This window comes from Glycine max, chromosome 6 (assembly GCF_000004515.6).
Source record: "Glycine max cultivar Williams 82 chromosome 6, Glycine_max_v4.0, whole genome shotgun sequence".
NCBI lineage: Eukaryota > Viridiplantae > Streptophyta > Magnoliopsida > Fabales > Fabaceae > Glycine > Glycine max.
Genome location: NC_038242.2, coordinates 28206970 through 28214100, shown reverse-complemented (window position 1 = coordinate 28214100; position 7131 = coordinate 28206970). Strand labels below are relative to the sequence as shown.

The 7131-nt window shown below is 38.5% G+C and overlaps 1 non-coding gene across 1 annotated transcript; it reads right to left on the bottom strand.

Moving 5' to 3' along the window:
• Positions 1-3749: 3749 nt before the first annotated feature.
• On the bottom strand, positions 3750-3856 carry LOC113001993 (small nucleolar RNA R71). Its single transcript, XR_003267524.1, has one exon. It is a non-coding gene; the product is annotated as a small nucleolar RNA R71 (small nucleolar RNA).
• Positions 3857-7131: the final 3275 nt, after the last annotated feature.

The following is a 7131-nucleotide window of genomic DNA, read 5'->3' as shown; positions in this document are numbered from 1 at the left end:
TCTAAATTAGATAGACAACAATCAAAAGATGAGCCAAAAACAGAGAAATCATCCATGAAAAATTCGATACATTTCTCCACCATATCACAAAAAATTACCATCATGCACCTCTGAAACGTAGCCAGAGCATAACAAAGACCAAAAGGCATATACCTATAAGCGAACACACCAAACGAGCAAGTGAAAGTTGTTTTCTCCTGATCTTTGGGATCCATTGCGATCTGATTATAGCTAGAGTATCCATCCAGCAAACAGTAATATGATTGCCCTGCAAGTCTTTAAAGCATCTGGTCCATGAAGGGAAGTGGATAATGGTCTTTCCGAGTGGCATCATTCAATGTCCTGTAATCTATGCGCATCCTCCACCCGATGACAGTCCTTGTGGAGATTAGTTCATCTTTCTCATTTTTAATCACTGTCATACCTCTTTTTTTGGGAAAAACCCACTCACTATCTGAGATAGGATAAATTAGTCTTGCTTCTAGCAATTTGAGTACTTCCTTGTGCAATTCTTCTTTCATCACTGGATTCAGTCGTCTTTGGGGCTGCCTCACTGGCTTGTAAAAAGCTTCTATATTAATTTTGTGCATGCAGTAAGACAGACTGATCCCTTTCAAATCAGAGATGTGTCATCCAATTGCTGCTTTGTGTTTCTTCAAAATCTTCACCAGCTGATCCTCTTCTGCCTTCTTCAAGGAGCTGCTAATTATGACTGGTTTGACTTCATTATCCTCCAAATATACATACTTCAAGTGTGCTGGTAAAGTCTTCAATTCCACTTTAGGCTTTCCTACTGGGTTTTTGTTTTTCAATTCTTCAAACTCAATATTTCTAACAGAATTTTCTCCTGCACCATCTAACTCCTCAATACAAGCCTTCACTTCATCTTCCTCCTCTTTAGTCAGACATTCTGCATGATTATTCAGTGCTTTTTCCAAAGGAGACTGTAGTACCATGGTTGTAGCTGCTAATTCTATCTCCCGAACTACCTTATCCACATCAAAACAGGCCATCTGATCACTTGAGTGTTTCATTGCTTCAAATAAGTCAAATGAAATCTTCTGATCATCAACACTCAGTTCTAATTTACCTTTCCCCATATCTACTACACAACTGGCGATGGACATGAAAGGGCGTCCCAAAATTATGGGAATTTCAAGATCCTCCTCTATATCCATAACCACAAAATCTGCAGGGAAAGTAATATGTTTGACCCGAACTAGAACATCCTCAATCACTCCATAAAGTCTGGTGATGGAGTGATGTGTCATCATTTTCTCAAATTTCTTAACCCTTTTTGTTACCATTTTAATTACTGGTTAACCTTAATTGTCAAATTAATTATGCAGTTTTATCATTTGGGCCTACTGGATTAATTTTGTGTTTTTAATTTAATTTTTGGAGAATTATAAGCAATTGGGCTTGAATCCAGAATTGGGCTTGGGCTTGAATCCAGAATTGGGCTTGGACTTGAAGAGAGCAGACTATTTTATTCTACCAAATTTTATCTTATCTAGATATTATTTAGATTTGATCTCATCTAGATATTATCTTATCTTATCTAGATCTTATCTTATCTTATCTTATCTAGATTTTATTTTATTTATGGGCTTGGATTTAAAACAGATTTGTAAGCTTTGGGGCTGAAAACTATATAACAACACCAAGGTTCTAGTTTAGGCTCTTTTCTCTCTGTCCTCTCCTCTCTCCCTCTTTTTCGTTTTAGTTTTAGAGTGCTACTCTCAATTCGTTTGAGTTTCTTTTTCATTTTGGAGAATAATTCTAGTTTTCTTCGTTTCTACTACAATTTCATTTTCTATTGATTAATGGAAGGCTAAGTCTCCAGCGTTGTTTTCTCTTGAGGATCAAGCACAACTCTCTTTGAGGTTCTATTATTACTATTAAATTCTGATCAGTTTTTCCTCTTCACCAATTACTCTGTAGTTGTTGCTATTAATTCATGCATGCTTAGTGCTTGATTAATTGTCTCTGCGCTTAATTTATGTTCATGCGTAATGATCATTCATGATTAATTGGTGTATGTGTTGCTTAATCACATAATGAATGCCTTATGTTAAATTTCGCTTAGTAATTTAATTTAGGGTTGGATTAAGTTGTTGAACTGATAAAGGATAAACTCTCATAACCTAGGATAAGACACTTGCTTGTGAATCAAGGGGGAGCAACGTGTTTTAATTCTGATATTTTCTAATTCACATCTATTTGCTATTTAATTTACAAAAGCAAACAACCCCCCCCCCCAATTCGTTACTATTTTCTTACTATCTGTTATGAACGTTTGGTTGACCATTGCTCGTTGGGAGACGACCTAGGATCACTTCCTAGATACTGCATTTTTAATGTTTATTTGATTCGGGTACGGCCTCGATCAAATTTGGCGCCGTTGCGGGGGAGCAGTGTCCAAAGGTTCATAATAGCTTGTAATTCGTGTTTTATGTTTAGTTGTTTTATGCTTTTGTGTTGTGTTAGTGTCTTGTTATTTTTTAAGTGTGGTGTTTTGTTTTAGTTTTTTTTGTTCAGCGCATCCCCTGTTTCAGTTTTTGTGTTTTGCTGGGAATAATGTTTTGTGACGGATTTAGCGACCACTTTTGCTGACCTGGGAATTTAATTGGCAATTTTTGTTTTGATAGTTAGGGTTGTTATTTTTGGCTGAATTTTGGTGTGGTAGGTTCTTTTGACTCATATTTTGTGTGCAAAATACCAGGAACACTTGTTGTGGCCAGATTTGAGAGATTCAAAAAAATTTGAGAACTTGTGTTTACCAAAACTTCAAACGGCCATAACTTTTGCTCCAGGTATCAGAATGACTATAATTATATATGTATTTGGGGTAGAAAACAATTTCCCATATCGTGGTAGCCGCCAAAGGCCGGCTGAAGTCTCTAGCTAAACAAAATCGCCTTTTTACTAGTTTTTTTTTTCAAGTTTTATTGTTTTATTTTTCTAAACTTTCCTTAGGTAGTTTCCATAGTTAGACTTTGAATTTTTGCCAGAAAATTTTTGTGCCATCTTTTCATGATTTTAGGGTGTTGCTCAAAAAATTTCAAGTCATTTGGATATCATTTGATGGTAGTTGTAGTTCAAACCTACACTGTTACTTGCATAAGAAGGCAACTAGTTGTGCATGCTGAATGTAGTGTATGACTAGAGGCAATCCATCTGAATTACAACCCTTTGATCCTGAGATAGATAGGACATTTCATAGATTAGTTAGGCATCATTTTGTACCTTTTGAGCATCCTGAGCATTTTGTTACTGGTGAGTCTGTGCATTCTATTATTGGTGATTTTGAACATCCTGATTTTGAGCATTATAATTTTGAACATTCTAATTTTGAACATTCTGAGAACATGGCACAACCTCCACCTCGTGAGAGGAATCTAACGGAAATGGTTGCACCTGATTTCAGTTATGAAAGCTTGTGCATCCAATACCCTGATGAGGATGTCCCATATGTTCTTAAACCTGGACTGATCCATTTGCTTCCAAAGTTTCATGGCCTTGCAGGTGAAGACCCACTCAAACATCTCAAAGAATTCCATATTGTCTGCTCCACCATGAAACCCCCAGATGTCCAGGAGGATCACATATTTCTGAAGGCTTTTCCTCATTCTTTAGAGGAAGTGGCAAAGGACTGGCTATATTACCTTGCTCCAAGGTCCATCACGAGCTGGGATGACCTCAAGAGAGTATTCTTAGAAAAAATTTTCCCTGCTTCCAGGACCATGGCCATCAGAAAGGATATTTCAGGCATTAGGCAACTCAGTGGAGAGAGCCTATATGAATACTGGGAGAGATTTAAAAAACTATATGCCAGTTGCCCTCACCACTAGATTTATTAGCATCTTCTTCTCCAATATTTTTATGAAGGACTCAGTAACATGGAGAGAAGTATGATAGATGCTGCCAGTGGTGGAGCCCTTGGAGACATGACCCCTGTTGAAGCCAGAAATTTAATTGAGAAGATGGCTTCCAACTCCCAGCAATTTAGTGCCAAAAATGATGCTATTGTCATTAGAGGAGTGCATGAAGTAGCCACGAATTCATCTTCATCAGCTGAGACTAAGAAGCTTGAAGGTAAACTAGATGCCTTGGTTAACCTAGTAACCCAACTGGCCATGAATAAGAAATCTGCACCAGTCGCCAGACTCTGTGGTTTATGCTCCTCTGCCGACCACCACATAGACCTTTGCCCTTCTGTGCAACAATTTGAAGCAATTGAATAGCCTGAAGCTTATGCTGCAAACATCTACAATAGACCTCCTCAACCTCAGCAGCAAAATCAGCCACAACAGAACAATTATGACCTCTCCAGCAACAGGTACAATCCCGGGTGGAGGAATCATCCCAACCTTAAATGGTCGAATCCTTCACAACAACAGTAAAAACAACAACAGCCTTATTTCTAGAATGCTGCTGGCCCAAGTAGACCATACGTTCCTCCACCAATCCAACAGCAACAACAACAATAGCAACAGCCCCAGAAACAACAAACAGTTGAGGCTCCTCCGCAACCTTCCCTTGAAGAACTTGTGAGGCAAAGGACTATGCAAACACATGCAGTTTCAACAAGAGACCGGAGCCTCCATTCAGAGCTTAACTAATCAGATGGGAAAATTGGCTACACAGTTAAATCAACAACAATCCCAAAATTCTGATAGATTACCTTCTCAATCTGTCCTGAATCCCAAAAATGTGAGTTCCATTACATTGAGGTCGGGAAAGTAGTGTCAAGGACCTCAATCAGCAACATCTTCCTCATCCGCAAATGAACCTGCCCAACTTCACTCTACTCTAGAAAAAGATGATGACAAAAATTTAAAGAGTAAGTTACCTAACAATTTCTATGCAGGTGAATCTTCCACTGGTAATTCTGATTTACAGAAGCAGCATATCCCTCTTCCATTCCCTCCAAGAGCAATTTCCAACAAAAAAATGGAAGAAGCAGAGAAGGAGATCTTGGAAACATTTAGAAAAGTAGAGGTAAACATACCTCTGCTGGATGCAATAAAGCAAATTCCAAGATATGCTAAATTCTTGAAGGAGTTGTGCACTAATAAGCGGAAGCTTAAAGGAAGTGAAAGAATTAGTATGTGCAGAAATGTCTCGACATTGATTGGTAAATCTGTTCCCCAAATCCCTGAAAAATGTAAAGATCTAGGTACATTCAGCATACCTTGTATTATAGGGAACAATAAGTTTAACAATGCCATGCTAGATTTAGGAGCTTCTATTAGCGTTATGCCTTTGTCTATTTTTAATTCTCTATCTCTTGGTCCTTTGCAGTCAACTAATGTGGTAATTCATTTAGCTAATAGAAGTGTTGCCTATCCTACTGGTTTCATAGAGGATGTCTTAGTTAGAGTTGGTGAACTGATTTTCCCTGTTGATTTTTATATTTTGAATATGGAGGAGGGATTTTCTCAAGGATCAGTTCCCATCATTCTAGGCAGACCTTTTATGAAAACTGCTAGAACTAAGATAGATGTATATGCAGGCACACTATCTATGGAGTTTGGTGATATAACTGTTCATTTTAATATTCTTGATGCTATGAAACACCCATCTGAAGGTCTTTCTGTATTTCGCGCTGAAATAATTGACCATATTGTTGATGAATACATGACTGATCTTCATTCTAATCTGCATGCCTGTCACTCTTCATGCATTGAATCTGAATTTGTACTTGATCATATGGCTGAATTTGATGCTGAGAGTGAATCTGAAATTGATATTGATTACATGTCTGGTGATGTTTTACCTCTTGAGATTGATTTTCTAGAGTCAAATAGAACTAACCATGTTTTAGGAAGTACACATACCTCTGACTTTCTTTATGAGGTATAGGCTGAGAAACCATTTCTTTCTACCATTATCCAGCTGCCCACACCAGAATTGAAGCCTCTGCCATCAAATTTAAAATATGCTTACTTGGATGATAGCAAAAGTTTTCTAGTAATTATATCTATCTCCCTTGCTGATGAGCAAGAGAAGAAGTTGTTATCAGTTTTCAAGAAGCATAAGAAGGCTATAGGCTGGACCCTGGCAGACATTCTTGGTATTAGCCCATCCACATGTATGCATCGGATAAATTTAGAGGATGGGACTAAACCAGTAAGACAGCCACAGAGAAGACTCAACCCGGTGATTCTTGATGTAGTGAAGAAGGAGGTAACCAAGCTTTTGCAAGTTGGAATCATTTATCCTATCTCCGACAGCCAATGGGTGAGTCCTGTCCAGGTAGTCCCGAAGAAAACCGGCCTCACCGTGATAAAAAATGAGAAGGAGGAGTTGATTCCTACTCAGGTGCATAACAGTTGGAGAGTTTGCATTGACTATAGGAGGCTGAACCAGGTTACCAAAAAGGACCATTTTCCCCTGCCATTCGTTGACCAGATGCTTGAACGCCTGGCAGGTAAATCTCACTACTGTTTCCTTGATAGCTTTTCTGGTTATATCCAAATCGCTATTGCTCTTGAGGATCAGGAAAAGACCACATTCACCTGCCCCTTCGACACTTTTGCCTATAGGAGGATGCCTTTCGGCCTGTGCAATGCCCCTGGTACCTTCCAGCGGTGCATGATCATTTTTTTCAGTGATTTTTTAGAAAATTGCATAGAGGTGTTTATGGATGATTTCACTGTATATGGATCCTTTTTTGATATTTGTTTGGATAGTCTGGAAAAGGTTTTGAATAGATGCATTGGAACTAATCTTGTTTTAAATTTTGAAAAATGTCATTTTATGGTTGAGCAAGGTATAGTTTTAGGCCACATTATTTCCAATAAGGGCATTGAAGGGGATCCTGCAAAAATTTATGTTATTTCACAATTGCCTCGCCGCTCTTGCATGCGAGAGTGCGATCTTTTCTTGGTCATGCAGGATTCTACAGGCGCTTTATAAGAGATTTTAGCAAGGTAGCCCTTCCACTATCCAACTTGTTGCAAAAGGAGGTGGAGTTTGACTTTAATGATAAATGCAAAGAGGCTTTTGATTGCCTCAAAAGAAAACTGCCTACCACCCATCATCAAGGCACCCGACTGGACAACCCCTTTTGAGCTTATGTGTGATGCATCAAATTATGCATTGGGGGCTGTCCTTGCTCAGGAA